A 26,521-nucleotide genomic window follows, 5' to 3' on the forward strand; every position below is an offset into this window, starting at 1 on the left:
TGTGCTTTAAGGCTTACAGGTTCCAATTGATATCGTAACAACTATACCAATAGAATACTTGAACGAAAATAATGCATACTGGTTATCAACACATTAAGCTGACGGTATAGTTCATGTGATTATTTAAAATATAATCTTGTCATATAGCAAGATATAATTTGTTGCCTCATTACGACACTTTATTCTGATGGAAAAAATGTTGAAAACCCAGCCGAATTTATACGACTGTCGGAAGTTCCGCTTCTCGGTAATATTGGAGCCAACGGCTCCGTAAAGTACGTCAGTATTTGAATTTAATTGAATGAAACCACATGCAATTAAAACAGGGAAATCTATCACATCTGGTCTAATTCTAGTCCAGGGGCTAGCAATTTATTTTCTGAGATAATTGTTGAAAATTATTATATCTTCGTGGCGGTTTAATTATCTAGTCTTCGTCAAAAAGACGGAAGTTTATACTACATTATATTAGAGGGTGAAAGGTAGGAAGAATAGAACATTTTTGTGATTGTGTAAATAAATGTCCAACACTTGAAAATGAATAGCGTTTCTGGTATTACTAAATAATATATAAAAATTCGTGTTTCATAACAGACAAGCATTTTTTTTTAGTTTATTTTAAAGGTATTAACTTGAACAAATTAAAAAATCATATAAAAATCTTATTAAATCAAGTTTTACAATGTTTTTTGGTATCAAAAGTCTAGGTACACAAAATAAATCTAACCTCGTAGACAAGATTCTTAACTGATGACATTCCGCGAAATAATTACTCTGCGGACTACACGTCCTGACTAGCATTGAATAGTATTAGTAATATCTAGTAATAAATATTTATATCAGAACTTCAAAATTAACTAAATATTATTAATTGAACAATGCAACGGTAAAAATATATATCTGTCATCATGACATTACTCAAAATTCCCTTTTAAAATATCCTCCATTAATCCAGTAAAAATATAATTTTATAAAAAAAAATCAGTTGGACATGTATAAAAACGCCTAGCAATGAAATTTAAAGAGTTTCATAGGCGTCCCTAAAAAAGATTTCGGCTAAAGGTAAAAAATTATAATTTGTATACATATAATGTGTAGAAAATTTCTATTATATGTTCGTTTGGCTAACAACATATTTTAATTATTTATGTCCTCAAACAATTTCCCTCTTATTTCACCCTTTCGCAATTGTAATATGAATGCCTATAATAAATTACCTGAATCGCTCCAAATTCCGCATTGCTGCACTGCAGTGCTAGGCAATTTGTCAACAACTGAGATTTATTGCCCTGTGGCCCAGTGCCACTGTGTATTTTGTTTGCCCGCGCTCGCATTTTTCAACTGGGCGTATACACTTCTACCACCTCTACGTTTAGTTCGACCAGACCTGTATATGGGTATGACTAAATAAATATGGGAACAAGTTTTTCAAATAGTTCAGTGCCGAGTTGCTGCGTCAGCGACCGAACCTGGTACATACTGCCAACCTCTTGGTTCTTCAACTGAGATCGGAAAGACTATACTCCTTAATTTATTTTATTTCAAAATAATAGAACGATTTGAATACAGTTAGTACAATCCTTAGAGTGATACAGGGCGGGAAAATGAGCAACTTTTATTAAGCAACTGATGCTAAATGTTTCTGTTTTCGAGAAAATTAATTAAGAAAATTAACCATATTAGCCTTGTGCATCTTGTGCGAATATTTCAGACCATCAGTTGCTTAATAAAATCTATGCTCTCTATCACCCTTTTTCAAGGCACTTATTTCAAAAACATCTTGTATATTTGTGTAAAAAGAAGTATTATTTTGATGCTAACGTTCCATTCCATTATAGGACCAACTGCACCCCTGAACAAAAAGCCAGTAATTCAAACTGATGTTGCACAATCTTACAAGTATGAACATCGGCATGACGTGGTAAGTCTGCGGACCCTCGTTGTGATCAGTATAGACATATTTAATCCACTGAAGTCATAGGAGACTACAACATCTCGCGCGCTAAGATACGTGAAGTGATGAAGTCTCTATGTGACAGTTCTCACGTTTGCCCTAGCCGCATGTCCAGTGGCGGTGCGCCCCATAAGAATATTCGTATAGGTGACTTTTTTATAAAAAAAAGTTTGTCTTTAGCAGTTCCATTCGCATTAATAACACAGCTACACAGAAAAAAAAAGTTGGGTATACTTTTTATGCGACATATATTTTTCGTAGTAATTTGGCTTCCTGAACACGAATCTGGGATCAGAATTGGCCCATCACGTCACAATTTTTTCCTAACCTCAAAAAACTTGTGAAAAATAGTGAAAATTGATGAAAATTTACTGGGAAAATTTGGAAAAAATTTAATCAAATACATACATTTTTATGTAAAAGACTCTGCTGAATTCAAATCCACTGTCAGAATTGAGCTAGAACGTGTGTTTTTTTTTCTAACCTCAAAAAACCGAGCAGGAATCGCTATTTTCAAATTCTGAGCGGATTTTGATCAGATAAAGGGGTTTTTTGAGTCGCTGATTACGAATATGAATGCACATTGTAAAAATTCAAGATGGCTGATCCAATATGGCGGGGGTACTTTTTTGAAATCCACAGATTTCAGTAAAATTTGGCATCATAAGGATTGCTGGTTGATCTCACCTTCATTAATCACACATCTGGAGCCAGATTTTCATACGGCTAGCCTCAAAGTGAATTTGTATATTCTTGCTATTCACTCACTATGCTCGTGCTGTTGGGCCGTTCTGTCTCTGTCATTCATCTTCTCGGTTCTCGATAGCACTAAATGACGTCACAAATCAGCGCGGCAGCAAATATTCGTTTAAAACATTTCCTGTAGTTAGTGCGGACTTCCATGAAACAATAAGTTGCAAATGTTGCAGCAAGAATCGTGAACTTTAATTTTAGATATAGTCTTGTGTTATGAATCTAATCCTGTTAAAATCAAAATATTTCCTCCCGAATTTATTCCCTTTTACAGTACATACTCGTAGAGTTGGTTGCCTACTCCTTTTCCTGTGGTTTCATGGACCCTGAATTGTCTATCAGTAAAATAAGAAGTGAAGTGAAGAAAAAATACACGTCGACAAATATGTTTTTTATACGTTTTTAGAAACTCACTCAAATAATTACTATTTCAGTGATTTCCTAGTTGCGTTAACCGAAACATTTGAAATACAATGCTATTCGTACACTATTCTTCTCAGAAATATTGTATAATAGAATACAATGCCAAGTATGCATAAAAATAATAAATAAGTTTCCTGATAAAATTACTTCTATTTTCAATTCTTATATTCCCTGAAATAAATTTAAAAATGGCACGAAACATGCAAACACAACGCCGTTCTAAATAAGAGACATGCATACCCTACGAACATGATTTAGTCGAGAATATGACAAGGTCATGGGCGTCGTTAATACGGAACGCTAGATGGGGCAACTTTAAAACATCAGAATGCATAATAAATATCTTGCTAGAACTGTATATGACGCTCCAAACTTCACGAATGGAATCTACCTTCAAAATAATAAGAAAAAAACTCAAATGTTATGCGATTTTCATTTGTTTTCAAGCTATGACGAACATTTCAATAAAAAATAATAATTTATTGATATTCTATTAATCATAGCATTCTTTGAACATTTAGTTTAAAAACACCACCTACACTTTCGTCTACTCCTGATTCATGCATGTCTTCTTTTAAACTGTATTCATTGTTATTTTGCGAAATGTGTCAAAAACTACTGTAGCACCATTAGTTAACTATTATTGATCTTCTACGACGGGATAACTATCTCCTTTGGCCCCCTCCCTTTCCCTAAACGGCGCACTATAAGTCAAACGGCATTTTTTTATGTCAAAATCAAATATCTCGAAGAAGAATTAACGAATCGTTTTACATTTTTTTTAAAATTAAAGCTTATTTGATGCAGATTTAGGGAAAATTGTTGCGAAGGTCATCATCCCCTATTTTGGGGGTGGAAATGAAGGGTGAATAGGTGAAAAAAGGGAAAATCGATTTTCTTCGTTCAAAAATCTTATATCTTCGATAAATACAGTGTAATTAAGACACATTATGGTGGAATCAATGCTCAGTTGGAACAAGTTATGGAAAAATTAATGAAAATATGTTCATCCCTATTTTAGGGGCGAGAGTGTGGAAAAATGAAAATTAAAGAAAATATGCATAAAAGGTTTTTGTTGTCGCTGAACACGAATAAAAGCACCAAAAAACTCCATTTCGGTAGCTGTTTTTATCATCCCCTGATTTAAGGTAAGAACTGAGGGGTGGGGGATTCAATAATAAAATACATATGAAATATTACCAGTTTTCCAATTCTCTGATCTTAATAACATGGTACATCATTTTCTTATCATCTGTAAATTTCAGGGTAATTTTTCATTATCCCTTACTTAAGAGAAATGGCAATTTGGTGTTAGGGGTGGAATGTAAAAAGTCAAAGAATATATTTATTGAGGGTTTTTGTGGTCCCTAGATACGTAAAAGTTTATTTTTTCGTCGTTAAACTTTATGTGTAGCTTTTTATTAGTCCGTGCTTTAAGGGTAGGAATAAGGGGTGGAGAGATTTTCATCACTTGGCAAAAATAAAAAATCTGTCATTGGAAGGGAATATGATCACTGTTTTTAATCCTCTCTTACTTTCTGGAGGTTTTTCATCACGTCCTCCTTAAGGGTGCAAATTAAGGTTGAGGGTTAAAAAATTAATATCTTAAAATAAATATTTGCTCGATTTATTTCCTCCCTTAAAATAGGGGGTGATGAACAAAATGCTGATAGGTTTCGTGCTCATCGACGATAAACACCTTAATGAAATGTTTATTAAATTTTTTCTTTTTTTTCAATGTATATTTCTTCCATTGAACTAGAGGATAATAAAAGCCACTTCTGAGATAGGGGATGATTCTGAAATATAAATTAGATGCGTTTTAAATGCATCCCCTATCCAAAATAGGAGATAATGAAAAAAATATGTCAGATGAATGTTTAGTTAACATCAAAAACCTCCGATAATAGTTTTGTTGATTTTTGCTACTTCATATCCCCACTTCTTATTTCTACCCTTTAATAACAATAAAAAAAATAAATTTACTGTAAGAAAATGCGTATGCTTACAGTAAGCAAACATTAATTTCTGTGTCAAAACGCAGTTTCTCTTATAACAAGGCAGCTCTGAACACAATATATTGTACACGTATTGTTTTTATAATTTGTATATTTGTATATTTAAGTTCAGCAAATTGAAAGACTGGTAATATTTCAGATGAATTTCATTATTCAATCCCCTACCCCTCAGATCTTCCTCTAAATCAGGGGATGATAAAAACAGCTCCTGAAAAGGAGTTTTTTTGTTTTAGTGATGCTTTTATTCGTGTTCAGCGACAATAAAAACCTTTTATGTATATTTTCTTTAATTTTAATTTTTCCACACCCTCACCCCTAAAATAGGGATGAAAATATTTTCATTAATTTTTCCATAACTTGTTCCAATTGAGCATTGAGTCAACCACAATGTGTCTTAATTCCATTGTAGTTATCGGAGATTTTTGAACGAAGAAAATCGGTTTTCACTTTTTTCACCTATTCACCCTTCATTTCCACCCCCAAAATAGGGGATGATGACATTTGCAACAATTTTCCCTAAATCTGTATCAAATAAGCTTTAATTTACAAAAAAAAAATGCGGTTTGACCCATAGTGCGGCGCCCATGGACGAGACCGCTGCTGCTTTCCTGAAACGAAATGGATGACGCTGGAAAATCGAATCCAGGTCCCGAACGTAAAAGGAAACAGTGGCTGGCATCCCATCCAGGAGCGAACCAGCTCCCCTGAGTGCCTGCTTTTCATTAGAAAGGTAAATTTCGTTTTATTATGCCTGACAAATGGATTCCGCCCGGCCCGAACTAAACGATTCCCTTTAAAATAATAATCCCTCGGCAAGCGCCCACTTCATTTTTAAGCTGGTTTATTGGTAGTTCCGTTCGAATCACGGCCGAGTTGTAAAAAAATGTCGGGGCATTGTTTGGAACGCTCGACGTGTATCAGGCACGTAACACCGCCGAACCACACGTAAATATTTAAATTCGCAATTAGCTCCCGGCTCCGGCTTTGAGAGGAGTTTGTTGCTCCAAACGCCATGTCTCACCAAGTTCAAGGTCGTACTGAAATATATTTGGAAAACGCTCCGGCGGCGCAGGCCGGGCTAACTGAAAACATGTGTCTAGGCCCGGTACCATCCAATGCGCGGTTATTTTCGTTGTGGCGGATGCCGAAGCGTAAATATCTTCCATTGTGCTGGAAACGCACAATTCGGTCAATTCGAAAAGTCGGTGAGAAGGATTAATTTAGTATACAGGGTGTTCCACCTAAGAGGGATTCCTCTGTAACTCTGTAACTGTCTTTATAAAAAAATGGTTTTAATAAAAATTGCCTGGAATCATGTGGGCCATGTACAGAAAATATTTTTAACTTTACTTTGTTATTTTAAATGGAACACACTCTAATATTATTGCGTTTTTGAATTCCTTGGTTAATATTAGGTAAAGTTTATTAAATATACATGGCGTTTAAAATTTATCGTTTTCCAGATAATCAGTTGTTTTTGAAAAAAAATAACGATTTCAGCTCTCTAAATGAGGCTAGATAGCGCCTAAACCGTAAAAGTTAGAAACCTGCGGTATTCACAGTTCGTTTTGGCATAATTTTACTCTATCTTGTCATCTGTGAGCAAAACGTGACATTATTCAGACTCGGAAATACTGAGACCTACATTTAATAATCTTTCGAGTTGAAAAGCCTTTTTTTCAAATGGAATGACCCATATTAATTGTCATGGGTGAATGCAAAATTGAATGCCTTTTCGACTGATATAAGGTTGTCCATACTTATCTCCAACAGTTTTCCAGAAAAATCAGGTTATTTCCTAAAGTCCGAAAAAGTAGCTATGTAACAGCGTCAAAAAGGCCTTGCAATTGTAACGAGCGTTCAAATAAAAACGTGGTCGAAGTTGGCTCTGACACATTGGACGTAGGGAGTAGCTTATAGCGACCAACTTAACCTCATTTCTCAACGAGCTGTATAGCAGNAAACGCTCCGGCGGCGCAGGCCGGGCTAACTGAAAACATGTGTCTAGGCCCGGTACCATCCAATGCGCGGTTATTTTCGTTGTGGCGGATGCCGAAGCGTAAATATCTTCCATTGTGCTGGAAACGCACAATTCGGTCAATTCGAAAAGTCGGTGAGAAGGATTAATTTAGTATACAGGGTGTTCCACCTAAGAGGGATTCCTCTGTAACTCTGTAACTGTCTTTATAAAAAAATGGTTTTAATAAAAATTGCCTGGAATCATGTGGGCCATGTACAGAAAATATTTTTAGCTTTACTTTGTTATTTTAAATGGAACACACTCTAATATTATTGCGTTTTTGAATTCCTTGGTTAATATTAAGTAAAGTTTATTAAATATACATGGCGTTTAAAATTTATCGTTTTCCAGATAATCAGTTGTTTTTGAAAAAAAAAACACAATTTCAGCTCTCTAAATGAGGCTAGATAGCGCCTAAACCGTAAAAGTTAGAAACCTGCGGTTTTCACAGTTCGTTTTGGCATAATTTTACTCTATCTAGCAAAACGTGACATTATTCAGACTCGGAAATACTGAGACCTACATTTTAATAATCTTACGAGTTGAAAAGCTTTTTTTTCCAAATGGAATGACCCATATTAATTGTCATGGGTGAATGCAAAATTGAATGCCCTTTCGACTGATATAAGGTTGTCCATACTTATCTCTAACAGTTTTCCAGAAAAATCAGGTTCTTTCCTAAAGTCTGAAAATGTAGCTATGTAACAGCGTCAAAAAGGCCTTGCAATTGTATTAGTACAACATCGATACATAGGATTTTACAAAAGCACAGCACAGCGCATCCTTATCGCATTCAATTACACCAAGAGTTACTAAAAGTAGACTTTCAGCGGAGACTGGAGTTTTGTTAGTGGGGCTCCTAGCCCCTCCTCCACTTCTCTATGAAATACCTTTTGATGGGCTAAAATTTTCCGTAGGTCACTCAAGTATATAAGTTATCTTAAAATAGCAATAAATATAATTTAAAGAAGATTCTACAACTTTCTCAAAATATTGTAGATGTCTTATTAAATATTAACTTTATTAACTTATTTGGTTGTTAATTATAAAAGTATATTTCGACTTGTAATTTTTTTGTTTATCAATGTAACATGGAATCTTACGTTTTTCGAGTAATTAAAGTGTAAATTTTAATAAATAGCTGAAAATTGTACATAATGATTAGAAAATTTTCGGATTCTAGTTTTTTTCGTTTCTTTGCATTTCCTGAGAAAACTTACCATAGTTACACCATCAGAAAATAGAGATTTCAACGAAGAAAAAGCCCACCGACGTTTTTAAAAAAGCAGATATTTTGACGTGAGAATTTTCGATTGAAAATTAGGGTGCTTTTTCGATATTAAGTAAAAATAAGGTGAACAAATAAATATATCAAATCAAAAAAATTACAGCGTCTTTGGGACATAAATAGGTAAGTTTTCACTAAATTTCGTGAAAAAAAATTTTTTGTAAAAGAAAAATAAAAAACCAAAAACTTGGTTATTTGAATTTTTCACATAAATTTTGAGGTTATGTGAAAAAAGTGTAAATACAAAAGTTGTAGATCTTTTTTATTACCTACAACTTTGTCATTTAACTTTTTTCCATAAGACTTGTAGTTTTTCCGGAAATCAAGGGAAACCGTTTTTTACCCTTAAAAACTCACCCCCCTTCCCCTTCCCGACCTCAGATAGCCCGTAATTATTTTTCCTTTAATTTCTTTATATTCTCTTTCTTTTCTAATGGGTTTCACCCTACTATAATTCTTTTTGGTTTCAAAAATTATCGACCCTGGTTTATTAGCTACACTTCGAAGAATACACAATACCGCTGTGACTAAGCGGGACAAGCTGAACAAACCAGTCGTTAATAATTACATAAAATAAAAAAAATAATCTTTTATCTTTATGATTTTTGTAACAATTTCGCTGTTTTATTTCAGTTCAACTCATCGACATTACATATGTTTGCTTACACATGAAAGGAAGATAAAGGATGCCGACCATTAGGATCAATTATCTGTTATCTAACAGACAGACAAATTGATGAAGTCAAGATTCTCCACAAAAATTGTGCGTTTCAAAAATAAACAGATGACTATGAACCCAAATCAGCAAAGGACTAGAGGGTTTCAAGTTTCCTGAGATGCCAGATAAAAGAAAATAGTTAGCTAGACAAATATGGTGACATCTAAAGAAGATCAGGATTTCCTGAATCACAACTATTTGTTTAACGGTACCAAATCGGGTGAACGAGCTGGATTCTTACGATTACTAGATCCAGTCTTCATGAAGAAGTACAATTTTCACATTAAATTAAATTAAATTAAACGGAATTAGGCTTATGCGGTTCACCCCGTACGACATAGCCCATTCATAAGTGGCCTCGTCTGGGCCTGTTCTAAAACACCCGTAGCCGATCCGGCGCGGTGGGAACGTCGCTTCATTAGCTTGAATATGTGGGTGCGGGGCAAGAAAAATCCCACATCCGTCTTGTCCGCTTTCAAACTGACTGACAGAGAACCGGAGGGCAGGATCGGCTCGACCTCTGTAAATTTAACTCGCCTTTAGAAAAATTCCCCTTTTTTTTTAATCACCATGTTCAAACATGTTGTGATATTATGATTTGTAAATATTGAAATTGAAAAGGCAGAAATTAGACCAGAATTTGAATTATTGAAATAAATTTTGAGATATTCACCTAAAAAGAGAGAACACTGACAAAAATATGATGTGGAATACACATAAAATGTAAAAGAGGGATGAATTTAAGTAAAATAGAAACATAAAATCGTTCGATGAAACGTAGCAAAGCTGTCAAAATTATGAAGAAAAGTTAATTTATGAATTAAATAGTTTATAAAATGCACTCACGCAACATAAAAAAGTTAGAAATTATATTAAAGTACAATTTAGTAAAGTCAGATTCCTTATTAATGTAGGTACATGTTTGACTAAATTTGAAAAGCTTCAAAATTTTGACATTTTGTTCGTCAGGCAAAGAAGTTTCACTTATTAATGCAGTACATTCAATAAATCACGATTAAAACCAAGTTTAGCATACCCATAGTAAAAATTTATAAGTGGAATCAAAGGAAACAAAGTGTTAATTGTAAAAAATATTTTTGAAATTTGAAATATAGTAAGATTTGTAAAACATTAAATTAATTACAAAATATTAAACAATAGAAGGAAACCACACTTTGAATTTGGAGTCAGCTCTATACAAAGTGAATATAAATACAAACTTAAAATTGTGGCGCCCATAAAAAAATATATATTCTTAAAAAAACAGTTTACAACAGTATGTATCGCTGGCAACCCATACAAACTGATGTTTTCAGTTATTAAGTAGGGTAATTATTCATAAATATAAAGTTTATTAATATTTTAGAATAAATTTATGAATAAATTCATATTCGTAAACTTCTGTGAATACTATACACTGAATTCAATTCAATTATTAGTATTCCGTTACCGTTTGTCCAACTATGACTAGGAAAGTACACACATTTCCATCTGTGGCAGTTTTCCAGATACCTATCCTGAAATTTCATCTAATAAACCTATTAATTAACAATCAGTAATGGTATTGTATATGAAAGTATCTGATTTTGTTAGAATGTATCCCAGTTTATAAGAATTATACTTTCTGCAGAATCACCGATAGATGTCACCTCTTATATCTCACTGACACCTATTCAATGCGCCTTAGTAGAGCATTCAAAGGCTAACAGAAAAACTAACTCTACTTATGTTAAAGTATCTGGACATTTTCTTCTTCATGTATGCATTTTGAACAAATGAGTCGAAAACTTTTCTTTTGAAATTATTCTCTTAAAACCGCGCTAGAGAAAAAGTGTTTTTTAAAGAAGATTTGGACCATACATCGGTTATATGAGGCCCAATATACCGCAGACACTGACCGATCGTCTTTTGAAAAGGAATGCCGTCAAATTCTCCTCCCAGACCGGTCCTGGTAAGACCCCGCATACAAACGACTTCTGAGGGTCTTGTTTAAGGTAAAGTTACTTGGGACGTGATCTACGATGTCTTCAGACATTTGTTTCTTAAAAGGGCCGACTGTATCAGCACACATGTTGAATTCGGCGGTTAATATTTCATCACCGTCTACTCCGGCCTTTGTGCATCGGCGTCTAAAAATATCAGAGCAATAAACAACGTCTCGGTGTTGTATGGAAGAGGAACCGTGTTTTGGTGCTCGTTTTCTGGGAAGTACAGGGTGAAAGCTAAATCTGAACGCGACAAATTTGATAAGAAGGATGTTATTGTTGAAAATATTAACCTTCCTAATATCCCACCTTGTTTTTCCCGATAGGCCAAAGGCGTTGGTTTTATTTTTGAGAAAAACTGAAAGGTGAAAACCCTAATTTAAGAGACACAGGGCGTTTTCCAATTAATTAGAAACTTATAAATTGGGACACATTGTATATAATAAAATGTCAATGAATAAAACATTAAGCAAAATAATTAGTTAGTTGCGCTTAGAATTGTTGATTCAATGATTGAATATTCTATAATAGGGAATCCTCACGAATAATAAAAATGAAACTGTCACTAAACATAAATAAATGCTTTAAACAATCCCTATTTAAGTTTTTATTAACTTTAATATCACTAATTACATTCATTCCACAGGAACCATAAACATTCAATTCGCGGTACCTGTATTATTATTTTAAGTGGATGTCAAGCTAGAAAGGACTTTAATTTCCTGTACACGAATATTTCCCGGTTCGAAGAATGGATCTCGAGAGAGAAGCGAGAAAAGTTGAGGTAAATTGCTTACGAGCAAACATTAAAATCTCGAAATATAGGCTTTATTTCCGGTATCTCGGCTCATATAACTGGATGCAGAAGCTCTATTTTCGTTAACATTAACAAATTTAGAGACAAGTGTAGAATGTTTGTGCAGGGATTGTCGACGACTGCTGGATTGGTCCTTTCATATTGTGGATATTGAATGAATGGATGGTATTTAATATCTCTTAGAAATAAATTATAGATAGAAGAACGTAAGTACCCCTCCCTGTTCAAAAATATCTCAGCCTGTGCTAATAACGTTACGAGTTATAAACGATAATATACAAAGTCGTGTGTGTTTATTGTATCGAAAAGAGTCCGCTCGGTCAACGGACTCCATATCACGTCCTTTGTAAACACAATAATATAATCAAGCTCCTGAAAACCAACACATCACGTCTATAAAAAGCTACCGTTCGAGAGATATTTGAACCTTCATTCCTTCCTTCCCATTTGAGGGAATTGTTAGAACTTGGGGACGATGAACCTGTATTGCCAAACAAAAACGTAATGTAAACAGCGCATTGATGAACATTTTCAAATAAGGTATACAATATTAAGAGAGCAAAAAGTCTTTCAGTCTTTAGTAGGTTTCATCGATGTACTCAGAGATAGATTAACTGAGATACTCTATTATTCGAAAGAACCTAGAAGTTATTACAACTTTTTTGAAACAAAAGTGACGAATGGTTTCTAAGATTACTAGATTTTATTTTGTAAATATAAATTACCTAGTTCTTATGTTTGACGATTTTGAATGAACTCGGTCATAAATTAGTTTTCCAAGTTGCAAGATCAGATTTAAGACTAATATTTGTCCAGTTTTCAAATTCAGTTCATCACCAAATTGACAGAAATCATTCCAACGATGCAGAATGCTGCCTAAACTGATTATCTTAAATAACTGTGTAAACAACTTGTCTAGACGCAACTACATATAATGACATAACTACTGCAGCAATCAAACACGGTGACTTTAATATTGTATAATGTTAACATGCACAGGAACTGCAAAGGACGACTTAATACAGCAAATGCGTTGAAATAGATTGAACAGTGACAGTGGAGCTCGAATTTCAAAAGTGCATTATTCTTAATCTAAAACGTCGAAGAAGGTTTTCTCCATGAAGAGAAAATAATAAATTACTATTTAAAAGTCTATTCGAGTTCAAAAACCTGGATCATCATTTAAGTGTCACGAAATATAACAGTACAACAGTCGGACTAGCTGGAAAGATAAATTATTTAAGTTTCCGATATGGATGGAAGCGTTACGAATGATGAATTTTATAAATTGATAAACTTACTCAGGAAAAGAATAGAGGATATTCAAGAATAAGTAACGGAAATTGCATGTTTCAATAGAGTTAAATAGAAGGTAGCAGAATAAGAAAAAGTGTTGCGTGCTCATTTCTACGGTGGTGACTACGAAGTCGTCAAATTCTTATACTTAAAAGAAAAAGAACACATACCTAACGTTTATTTTGACATTTTAACCCAAAAATATATGCTCATTGACAATTGTAAATATTTTGTATGGAGTTACGAGAGAAATCGGCCAGTAAAAAATCAGTCGTCAGTAAAAAGAATGCGATTCAGAAACAAAGAAAATCATCTGGTAAATAATGCTTGCTCTGAATATGGTACGGATAAAATTCATATTCCAAAATCCGCTGATGGAAGCTTGACAAAATGTTTGCGCAAGGCAAAAACTGACAGAGCTTATCTATGCTGATAAATTCGACTTGCTTCGATTGCATTACCGCCAGCAAGGTCGTAAACAAAATGCATATAAAGCATTATATCAAAATATATACAGCGGGTGTCCCAAAAGTGACGCCTGTCCTTCTAAGTTTTGATTAAGGGGACAGAAACAAATCGAAAATCAAGAATGGAAAATTTTAAGAATAATTTGAATAACTCAACAAAGAAAAACAAAATTTTCCACTATTGATTTTCAATTAGTTTTTGTCTCCTTAATCAAATCCGAAAAGGGCGGGCGTTATTTTTGGGACACCCTGTATATTAATAGACAGCAGTAAGTGAAAATGTGAGTGTTGAATTTTTCATGTCAAAATAACTACTACTCTTAACTTACAGTTTTCTTCTTCATTAAGTTTTTTCCTTTTTTTATTTCCTACCAATATTTCAAGTTCTGTAATGAAAGTTTAATGATTCTTCTATATCTAGAAGAAATCAGTGGCGTACCAATTTTTCCTCAATAAACGTACTGTTACATAGTCTTATCTACCCCTATAGCGATATAAAAAATTATTTAAGATTTATGGTCACAGGAACTTTCTTTTCGATAATTAATCGGGTAATCACTAGGCTATCGATTGTCATATGGTATGAAACTACAACGTTGATGGCTTTTTATTGCATAAATCGTTCAAATGGTTATTTAGAATGAAAAAACCGCGAAATGCTTTTAAATTAGAGGGTGGATATTGGAGATAGGGGTGAAAATGCACCCAGTTTTTTAATTGTAGCTCGAAAACGAAGCAAAATTTGAGGGTATTGCATAGGAAAAATTTTGTAAATGAGATATTCTATCGAAACAGCTTATTTAAAAAATTTAAAAAAAATATTTACTGCAAAATATAGTAAAAACAATTTAACAAAAAAATTCAAAAAATTCAGTTTTTTGTTTTGTTTTACTTTTATGTAAATAACTTTTTTCTGAGCAGAGATAGGTAAAGGCATTGCTTCATAGAAAAAAAGTATATAAAATTGCCTACAAAATGATTGGATTTTTCGATGAAAATAGACTGTGTTATGGTCGTTCAATATGTGCCTTTTTTTCGGTTTTTACTGAATTTATGACAATATTGTTTTAATCCTACACCCCCTTTATTATCGGAACGTACGTAAGGACCACCCTGTATAACGCAAATAGCAAATAGTTAGCGTAGAGAATCATAATTATAATTACCAAATGACTAACTCACGATGACTTTCCCGTGTAAGTCTTCCACTATGATTCAACTGTGTGTTTCGTATGTTTCTTTTTTGCCGCGTTACAAACGTCGCCGTAGCAACTTACAACTCACACAACGCGCTATTTCTGCCTGTCAGTGGCGATGGCCATTACGGAAGCGGACTGTCATCAAGACATCACCGACCGTGGAGGAAGCCATTTGGGAAAATGGAGTGCAAAAAGTAGCACATACATCAAGGGACCAAAGTGCCTTTTAATCTTTCTTGTGATTGTTCACCCAGAATGCGTTTCGGGTAACCAACTTCACCCTCAGGATTAAAAGGAGCAGTTCGGACCATTGACGTTGCCAGAAATAATTCTAAGCAGTGATTTTTCGTCGGAACAAACAAAAATATCAGTAATGTTTTTCGTAGATCAATTTTTAAAGCCTACGATGCTTTTAGGTTGGATGGCCTCTTCACCACATCTTATATCTCTCTACAACCTTTAACTTCTAAACTTCTGTCTTTAATGGTATTTTACACAGAATTTTTAAGCTTTTTTTTAATGACGTATACCTCTAAATAGTTTTACTAAAGCGGAAGTCAACCTAAATGGTGTTATATTTTTTACATGGTATCAAGTATTCTCTCCACGTCAGCGTTGAGTAGGGTGAATCAGGGTACCTATTTAATCGATCAATTAATTTAGTGATACCCACATCAAATACTCTGTCGTTACATTACAAAAACGGGGTTTGGTAGATGATGTTCGTAACGGAGACAGGAAATTTACATACAATAGACCAAAGCGGTATCTTTATACAAAATCTAAGAGTACACAATGTTGAATTTCACACGAAGGGTCAATTTTACAGACCAAACCCAAAGCGGACACATAAGTTTAAGTTCAAGAGGTGTTCGAGGAAAAACAGTTAATATAACGAGCGTTCAAATAAAAACGTGGTCAAGTTGGTTCTGAAAATTTGGACGTAGGGCGTAGCGTATAGCAAATGAACTTAAACGTCATCTGTCAAAGCGCTATATCGCCGCTATCAATTTGAATATTTTCGTTTTAAAAAGCGTTTAAAATGGTGTTTTCTCAAGAACAAAAAGTGTTATCATAGAGTCCTACTTTAGAAATGGACGCAAGATTGATGGAATATGGAAGTATTCTATTGAGGAATGTTTCATAGAATTACAAAATCAATTTCCCGGCGTTGTTGAGTACAAAATTTTTCAAAGTGCAGTTCAGCGTTGTGTTAATGTTTTTCGTGAAACGGGCAGTGTAACAAGAAAAGAAGGAAGCGGCCGACCTAAAAAGCGGACTGAAGAATTAAAAGAAAATGTCCAACAAATAATGGAAAATGCGCCAAGAACTTCTGTACGTGTTTTATCACAAATGGTGGGAGTAACAGTCGGTACCTACCACACAGTGTTAAAAAAAGATTTGCGTTTGTTCTCCTATCGTTTAACTTCATGAAGTTGATTTTCCGCGACGGGCTGTATTTTGTGAATGGTTTTTAAACAACTACGGTGATAATATCACCTTTTTTTCTGATGAAGCCTGGTTTCATTTAAGTGGTTACGTAAACTCACAGAATATGAGAATGTGGTCTTCTGAAAAACCAGATAACTTTTTTGTCGAGGGCCCTCTACACGCTCAAAAAATTGGAGTTTGGTGTGCTCTCAATCGAAGGAGGAATTATGGACCTATTTTTTTTTAATGGTACTCTTACTGCGCAAAGGTATAGAGAAGAAGTTATCGCTCCTTTTATTAACCAGCTGGAAGAAAACGAAATTACAAACTTTTACTTTCAACAAGATGGCGCAAGGGCACATACGGCAGGCGAGACGATGAATATGTTGAGGGAAGTTTTCCAAAATCGACTAATAAGTCTCAATGCTGAGCATGAATTTCCACCGAGGTCATGTGATATTATGCCGTGTGATTTCTTTTTGTGGCCTTACCTTAAAAACACTATTTTTGAACTGCCTATTCCTGATTTAAACCATCTGCAGGCTCGACTTATAGACAAGATTCGTGAAATTAACAATACCCCGAGCATCTTAGAAAATGTCTTTAATTCTTTGAGGAACAGGTGTGAAAAGTGCTTGGAACAAGGAGGGGGACACTTTCAGCGGCTGCTTTAATTTATTGTTATAACAAGGAGGGGGACACTTTCCGCAGCTCCTTTAATTGTTTGTTATTGTTATCACGATTATTCTTTAAAATAAAGTTATATAGTCATTAACGTTATTGAAACTGACAGCTGCTATACAGCTCGTTGAGAAATGAGGTTAAGTTGGTCGCTATAAGCTACTCCCTACGTCCAATGTGTCAGAGCCAACTTCGACCACGTTTTTGTTTGAACGCTCGTTACATATGACATACGTATCAATATTAAATGTCAATATCACGTCTATCACATCTAGTCGAAGTTTTTAGGAGAAATAATTTATAAAGTTTTTAAAATTTGGATGCGAACTCCTTACGTACATGCAAATACAGATCAACAGAGTTCCCACCTATCCGGAAGGTGCTTCATCCCCTTTTACTGCAGAAACCACCCTCTATTGTGACCTCGCGCCAGTTTTTTTTTTTAATTTTTCTCAAAAACTGCTGCTCTGACGAGGAAAATGAATAGGACCTAAAATATTCGGCATAAAATTCTACATCATTTATGTCCTATAAACTTTTTTCTATCGTTAACTATACTCTCACGAATATGGTTTGAAACAATGAATGTTGCTATGGCAAAAACGAGTAAAGTGACAAATCTCTTGAAATACATTGACCATAGAAATATGTTGCATGCATGCAAAGCAGATTTTTCTACGCAGAGGGCCTACCTTAAGTCCCCTGTTAATTGCAACAAATGGACGTTCATTCGAGTTTTGAACCAAACTAAGCCACAGGAATATAATAATTTTAATTTCAATAAAACTAATTTGGATTTAGAAATGCTGACATTCGAAAAAGAATGCTCTATATTAAATTCAATTAAGACTACTACTATGTTCTTTAAGGGGAAATTAAACTGCATTCCTTAAAACGCATACCAACATCTAAAACAAGATAAAAGGTTCCTTCGATTAGGTCCCAAAAAAAATAATTCTAATTAAAAAACTTCAAAATATCCACACTTTCATTAATAAATACTGATGATACTCACTCAGATGAAAAAGGCTGAACAATAGCGGTTTGCCTTCAGCAGCTAATGAAGATCGTACATTGCCGGGTAACATACCTGTAAAAAAACAATAAAATATATGTAAAAAAACTTGTTATTAAAAACAAATATTTAAATTATAGGATTTATCGTTTATTACGCTTTAACGACATAAAAATCTAAGAAATTAAATGTGTATAATAATTACGCATACATTATATTCCCCTTTATCACTTTAAAGTGGTTTTCCAAACAGCGAAAAATGTTACGTGACCAACTGCTTGTATTTACCGGTTTAGGAAAATTTGCCATCGCACAAAATGTTTGCGTTAATTACGACACTTAACATTTACTGTTTAGGTCGATCGCTGCTGCTTAAACGTTGATTGCGATGTAATTTACATTGCCGTAATGATGAGCCATATGTGCTGTAATATTTGTTATTTTCTGCTTAATCATTTGTATAATACGAGACTGAGGAAATTGAATAAGAAAGTCCGACGCTTGTGCTTTCCATCTGTTCCAATTTTAAATTGAGTGGCTGTAATTACTCCAGTTTTTTTGATAAAAATTTGATAAAAATTTTTCGTATTTTCAAAATGTTGCACAGCCTCAAATAAAGCACCTAGATGCTTGAAAATTTTTTCACATACAAAAGACTGCTCAACCTTTCAAACGGTTTTTGAAAAATTGAAATCGGATGATTAGGATGGCCACAGTAAATTTTTAAAGTTAACACTCTTTTTCTTTATTTTTAAATATACATAGTACACGTGTTCACAAAATTCACTGCCAATAAATATTGCAATACAGAAATACGTAGAAAAAACAACTGCAAGTTTATATTTCCCAGCCACCATTGACCTCTTAGAAGTATTAATAAAAACTTGAGTGAGAGATATTTTTTGGCTCGCGATACCCAATTTATTTACATTTGAATTTTGCGTGCCTAAAATGTATACACAGGCTCTAATTTTAGATGGTTTCTACTCGTTGAATTTGCAAATCTTCGGAAAAGATTAATTTTGAAGAAGCCGGAAAACCCGATGTAGGTAAGTTGATAATTTCAATCAGTGAAGTGACGTTAGGTAAGTTATGTTTGCAAAGCTGAACAAGTAATGAACTGTTTAGTGTCATAAAAATCGTGATTTGGTAAATTTTTCTCACAGATTTTGCTTTTCTTTATTCACGAAAATTGTAATAGAGCATTTAATACAGTTTTCTCATAAATTCTAGTCAATTTCGAATGTTTTTCACAATTTTTTAATATAAATTTTTACAAATCTTTTTACAGTTAAGAAACCTATTGTAGGTTCAAGCGTTCTACAGGAGAGAGCAAAATGTTAAGAAAAATGGGGTTGTTTTAAATCGCATATTTCACTTCGGTAATTCCACTTATACAGGACAAATCTGAGACCTAGTTTTATTTATCTATTTCATGTAGTGGACTGTAAACATGCAATCAAGAGTCACTTTAGATGATTATCGCCGATGAATCATACATACCATGTTAATTCATAGAGAATCCATTTTATGATCACGCGTTGCTCCGAAAGTTAAATACTTATATTATTTTAAAATGGTGTCAAGTGAGTTCAATATTCAAATCGTCTACAATCTCCAATAAGGCTGTGTTCATTTAAGACTGTATTTTTATATTTTTCTGTTTCTTTATTCCAAAAGGTTTATTCTTCTTGAAGCATGTTAAAGTTTTACCGATGTTCTGAATCCAAAGCAAGAACCAAACAATATTTTGTACAACAGGTTCTTGTATCCATCGTTTACGTCAGATGATCGCTCTGCATGTATCATTTTCATGACCATCAAATCAAGCGATCATAGCGGAAAAAGCAGAATTCGAGTGGTACTTCACAGAGTTACCAAAGCTGGTCGGGTAAAAGAGAAATAATAATTGCCTCCTACATGCACCAGTTCGAAAGCCCTCAAACATAATGGACGTGAATAGAAAATATATTTCCGTTCTGTATTCTCTCAATTTCAGGGGGACGGGGAATATTGAAATATCACCCGTAGCACGGAATTCAAGCCATGCACGCTTTTGATATGGAAACAAACAAGAATTCATGTCCCATTTCGCGGGAAACACTCCATCTCTGCACGAGAGAACTACGTCGCGGATATATTCCTTCGCAAAGTTATAAAGCTAGAAACTTACGGATAGTTAGAAAAATATTCTGCGTATAATACGTTCGAGATTGTAAAGAATGTAAAGCCTCAAAGGGAATGCTATTGAAAATTAAATACAACATTCATTTACACAGACGTTTCTCAATATTTTATTGGAATAATAATTTTAAACAATTCAATTATCGATGTGATAACATAGATTTGTAATATCTCTCAATTAAAGACCGAAAGAAAAGAAAAGAATGCACATAACCTTTTAAAAAATATATAGGTAAACATTTAAGGATCTTAAAATCATAAATAAACAATAAAAAGCAATGGTTCCAATACAGACCCCTGCGGTGTCTGCAAACAATTTAACTACCTAATACAATGCATTGCACTGAAATATATACCTTTTAGAATAAAATCTAAATTCTATACTCATACATATTAATGGGACATATATTTAAATATTGACGAGAAAAAGTAATAAAAGGAAGCGTTTTTATTTACTTTAGTATAATTTCTAGTCAACACTATGTATGGTCATGCACCTGTCGCGTATTAATATTGGTATGTTCGGCATATCATATGTTTGATTTTTTTGGAAGTAAAGGTGAATGTAGTATAATGATTTGAAATTAAAAAAGCTGTTTTAATTGTCATTACATTTCAACTTTCCATAATTTTTTTTTAATGACTGAACAACAGTGATTGTTTGGCTTTAATTAATATTAGAAATAGTACAGACGTAATGACATATTCATCAATTTATGAAACAAAGCTATTTACACTATGCATATGTTAATATACAGAGTGATTCACAACTTATCCAAAAACATTTGGGAATAAATGTGGGCTGAGAAATCAGTCAATACAGTAAAAAATATTTTGTACAATTCTTATAGTTTCCAGGAAAAAAATTATTAGTACTTTCAAGCATTACATCGCTGGACAACTGTAGTCTCTAGCGTCATTCGCAATATGCGTAGAGAGCCACGAGGCCTCAGCGAATACTGAAATCTGATTTTACAATCGTCGTTGCGATAGTGTTTACAATAGTTTTTTAGTAGTTAGTGTCAAAAATGGCTTAAGTGTAAAGCAACTCGGAGTTGATTGATATCGTTTTAATTTATGGTGAAGCAAGACAACATTTGTGTTAGTTCGTAGAAACTGAGTAATATGGACCCAAATGTCCTTGGACAAAATTTTTAACATCAGGTATGTAAAATTATTTTATTAATTAAAACCACAAATTAATTTTATTAATTAATAATAACAATAGCGGCAAAAGCAGTTGAATTTGCTGATATAAAATTTCTATTTCCTTTCCTTGCGAAATACTTTCAAGTTTTTGTCTGTTTTTATCACGCCGGCGCCGCCGTACCGGTCGCATTGTGTGAGGTTAGGTTTTACAGTGGACCAGTTTCCAGTGCCGTGCAAAAGTGTATTTTTTAAATCATTTTCGAACTGCCCTTTTTGATTTTTTATTTACAAGATTGTATTTGTAAGAGTCACCTGTGCTTCCAGATTTTTTTTTTTTTGGATTAGTTCGGAATCACCCTGTATACAGTGTTTCAGAACATATGTCGGAAAATAAAGGGTGTGAATCTTTGGACCATTGTAAGACAAAAAGTTTTCGAGATATAGTGTATCAAAAAAGGATTTTTTTTCAGTATTTTGACGATATCTCAAAAACCGTTGGAGATACACATATTATCATTAATATTAAGCTACTTTAGAGCGCTAATTAAGTTTTTATGCATATGAATTAGTTTTGAAATATTTTTTTATCATGATGACACTTCTTTGTAATTTATGTTGAAAACGGTTCGCGTTAGAACTTTTGATGAAGAGTACTTTTTTGTGTAGAGAACATTGACGGTTTAAAATATGCTTTCAAAATGTCAATTTTTCCAGAGTTGTAAAAATTAGGGGCAATAGAACCTCACACAATCCTAAAATCACCGCCACTGTCATATGAATAAAAATTGGATTAGCGCTCAAAAGTAGCTAATATTAATGATTATACGTGCACACAATTTGAGTTTTGTATCTCAAACGGTTTCTGAGATATCGTAAAAAAAACTTAAAATAATTTTTTTTTTGACACCCTATATCTCAAAAACGGACCGTTTGCGGACTCATGCTAATAAGAACTTTTTTCTTAGAATGAGCCAAAGATTCACACATTCTCTGACACGTGTTTTGAAACACCCTGTATAATAAGATATTTTCAGTTTTCTTTATATCTTTTTCAAAAGATTTGTCTAATTGTAAATATATAACTTGTAGGTAATTTTTTTTCCATTTAATTTCGTATTATCACATCAAGTGACGTAGTTTGGATCATAGGCGTCGACTACGGGGGGCTGAGGGGCTCGAGCCCCCTTGAAATATTTGCAAACATTTCTGTTTTTTTTCCGATTTCGTAAAAAAACGGTAGTGACCCACCTCAATTATGTCTCCACCCAGTTCCAGAGGTCCGGTTATGCAGACGGTCCTTTTCCATTCCGGATCTGCGGCAGCCGATTAGAATAAAAGCTCCACGCAGAAGGCGCCCAGCCAGCACTCGCCCAGCCCGTCACCCGCAGGCACCGGCTCGCAGCGTTAATTAATCGTTAATTTCACGCACTCGGATCGAGCCCACCATCTCGGATTCCTGCGAGATGGCCAATTAATACCTAATCCCTGACGGTTCACTTGTCCACCGGCTCATGTTATTAATACTTCCGGCGCTCGTCGGTTGATTTGTTGCGTATAACCTCTCTTTGTTGGGTTGGTGAACGATTCCAAGGTCGGCAACGTGCGAACAAATGGATATGGCACGGCAGAACAGTCAACCTTCAACCGCGTGTGTGTGATTGGAAGGGTTAACGCTCGCTGGGACATTGGCAGCGCAGAGGAACCCATCCTTCGAGCTCGACGGGAAGGATAAGTCGGATGGTGCGGGTAATTCTTTCAAGTGGTCTATCGAGACCATGTCCACCACGCTCCAATAATGTAAATGTAATCTACACCGTGCAACAGTGGCGTATTCTTCTCGTTGCATACAAAAAGATATTTTTTTATGATGACTCTTAAAAAATCCATGATCCTTCAAAAATTGGAAATAAATTACAGTTTTTGACCAATTCTGACACGGAAAAAAAGTTTCGTATTTTCAGTTAAATAAGTTTTTGTTAACTTTTTATAGTCCAATAATAAGCCTTTAAATCGAAATTTTGGTCAACTTGCCTGAATTTTTGACGAGTTAGTTTGAGGTATGTTATAACAATAAGTGACAGTAATTTTTTGTTCAACCCCCGGCCAAGGGTGAAAAAAGATAAAACAAAGGGATTTTTCAAGGTAACTCAAAATGGATAAGGGCTAGAAAAAAAAGTTTCGTATAAAAGTTGTAAAGCATACAATTCTACATAAAATGGCCTCTTGACTTTTTCTTGTATTAGTAAAATTAACAGAGTTAGGGAGGCTAGAAGTTAAGGGAAGATTTCAGAAATTTAAAAAAATGATAAGCAGAAAAATGAATGAATTTTGTAATTTTTTTTGGATCTAGTCTAAAAAAATGTAAATTTCTTTTCAGAGAAATAGATATATATTTTTTAGTTTTTAATAAGAAATTTATAACAATTCAAATTTGTTGTTCACCCCCCTAAACAGAGATTTTAACGAAAACTCGGAAACAGGTCAATTTAATTTTGTCAATTTGTTTACATAAATCATATTTTTAATTCTTTTTGAGTAAATATGATTTTTTTATAAATAAAAAATAGTTTTTCTAAAATAAAAAATAAGGGTAGCAACCCCCAAATACGGAATCACTTGCGATATATTTGTTTTTTATCATAAGTAATTTCCAGTTTGTTTCGTTTCAAAATATTGAAATATTGACAGAAATTTAGAAAAAACTGTTTTGGGGAGCGAACTTTGAGGGTGTATGTCACTCCGTAAATATGTTTTCCGCCGATAAAAAAATTATGTATCTCTGTACATTTTATAGAGTAGATTGAAAAAAAAATACAAATTTCATTCGTTTTTTTAATCGTTATGATTTTTTTAAATTTCTGAAATCTTCCCTTAACTTCTAGCCTCCCTAACTCTCTTAATTTTAATAATACAAAAAAAGTCAAGATGCCATTTTTATGCTTTACAATTTTCATAAGAAACTTTTTTCTAGCCCTTGCCCCTTTTAAGTTATCTTGAAAAACTCCTTTGTTTTATCTTTTTTCACCCTTGGCCGGGGGTTGAACAAAAAATTACTGTCACTTATTATTATATACCTCAAACTAACTCATATCAAAAATTCAGGTAAGTTGACCAAAATTTCGATTTAAAGGCTTATTTAATTGGACTATTAATTGAATCGAATATAAACCCCTTTTGGAATCCATGATTATTTAATGATTAAAAAAAATTGGTGAAATTATAGTCCAACTGATTATTTTCTTTCTTTTTTCAGCTTTGGTTGGCAAGTGCCTCTCGGGTATACTAGCAGCCTCTTATATTATCCTATAATCCTCCGATGAACACATAATATTACTTGTTATTACTCAATACGAACTTCAAATGTATAACTTTTGTGCTTACAAAATGTTTTTTCATTCAGAAAAAGTTGATGTTGCTAATTTACGGCGAGTCACAAAAAATTCAAGAAGAGCTGTAGAGTTATATCGAGAAAGGTATCCAGAGCGCCTCATTCCTGATCATAGAACCTTTACAAGATTGGAGGCGACCTTGCGACGACATGAAGATGTATTTTCTCTTAGGAAAAATCAAATAATTGACCAAAGGGTAAAGAAACAATGTTAATACAGTTAGAGTGTTATTTCGAACAAAATCCACGTAATTCTATATGGCAAGTGAATCAGACATACAATTTGAAAATGCTTCTCGAAAAGTTAAGCAATGTAAAAAAAAATTTACCACAGAAACTAAAGCAGGTACCTACATGAAAAATAGTAGACTTTTTAAACGAAATGAACGTAAAGGTGGGTCTAGCAGTTTTATTAACAAGTCCGCCCCTGCAGAACCTAGCCCGAGAACAACAAGGGAGGACTATGGAAGTGCAAGGTGAGTCTGTAATATTTTTGTATTCCCATGACCAAATTATAAGAAATACTCTATCTAGAGCCCACGAAATGGTACTACCTTGAAAAAACCAACGTTTTCGAAGTCACAAAAAAAATTCAGTGAATACCCGACTAATTGATGAAACCTGTTACTTTTAATGAGACATACTTCCGTTCTGAAACTGTTTTTTTATAATCGAAAAAAGCGATTTTTAAAATCATGAATACCATACGTAGATATTCTCTATTTTACACAATTTTTTATAAAAAATTGTAAAGCTCATTGTTTTGCTGCACAAAAAATCATTCGCAACTAAAATAGCCTGACTCCTATTTATACTTCACACAATAACAAACTGGAATGAATTGAATACAGTCGAAACAATCTGGTAACTAATTCTGTAACAATCTATGTGTTAACAGTTATAATTTGTTAAATTCTGAGGAAAATGAATCCAACTACCACATAAATTAGTCGTATTTCCCCGAGTTCTTTGTCTAATAAAATAAATTTGCCAAATTATCGTTAAGCAACACGCACACATAAAATATATGACAGGATGTAAAAATCCGTAAGATATTATTTTAATAATCTTGTTTAATATAAATAGATACAATTTATTTAAAATTTATTATGCTAATAAATAACGTGGTTCTTTATCGTTTTGTACAACGTACTAGTGTTGTTGACAATCTATTTTAGATTCAATGCACTTAATGGGATATTGCAGCTTCCTTAAATGAAGCATTTTTATTATTACTACCTGCTTTATATAAGTTTTTAATAATTAGTAAATGTGGAGTTTCTGTTATAATACAACCACAATAATGAATATAAAATTACGTTAATTGGTCATATTATTAACACGCATTTCAACGATATGCCCGAGCACAACTTCAACGTGTTTTCTTCAGATTCAAGGGATATTTCGAGCTAAAAATGGCAAAGCCTACTGTTCCTTGTATTTCGGAGATAATTTCTAATAGGTAATCTCTTTTTATATTAATCCAGAAATCTTATTATCGAACTAAACACTTAAAATCTAACATGTAAATATTTAACGGAGTATAACCACAAAATGGAAAGTAATTCTACAAAAACGAAACAAGTATGGCATTTTGGTCGCATACAATTTTTTCAAGTGCGGTTACATTATTTTCCTTTACTTCCCAGCAATCAATTTGCAGGTTAGTATCACAGTTTTGTAGTTTATCTTGGAAAAATATATATTAGGTAAGCCATTTATCATGTAATGTTAA

The 26,521-nt window shown here is 33.6% G+C and overlaps 1 protein-coding gene across 2 annotated transcripts in view; it reads right to left on the reverse strand.

The window, feature by feature from the left end:
• Positions 1-26,521, reverse strand: part of LOC108905446 (brain tumor protein) — a 214,609-nt gene that overhangs the window by 136,042 nt on the left and 52,046 nt on the right. Inside the window, exon 1 of one of the 2 annotated variants that reach the window (XM_023453935.1) lies at positions 18,066-18,104. The exons of the other annotated variant lie outside the window; for it this stretch is intronic. The gene's annotated coding sequence lies outside the window, so the exon portion shown is untranslated. Of the gene's footprint in view, positions 1-18,065; positions 18,105-26,521 lie in introns of those variants that run through there. 2 annotated transcript variants of the gene reach the window in all.

This window comes from Anoplophora glabripennis, unplaced genomic scaffold, assembly GCF_000390285.2.
Source record: "Anoplophora glabripennis isolate ALB-LARVAE unplaced genomic scaffold, Agla_2.0 scaffold42, whole genome shotgun sequence".
Lineage (NCBI taxonomy): Eukaryota > Metazoa > Arthropoda > Insecta > Coleoptera > Cerambycidae > Anoplophora > Anoplophora glabripennis.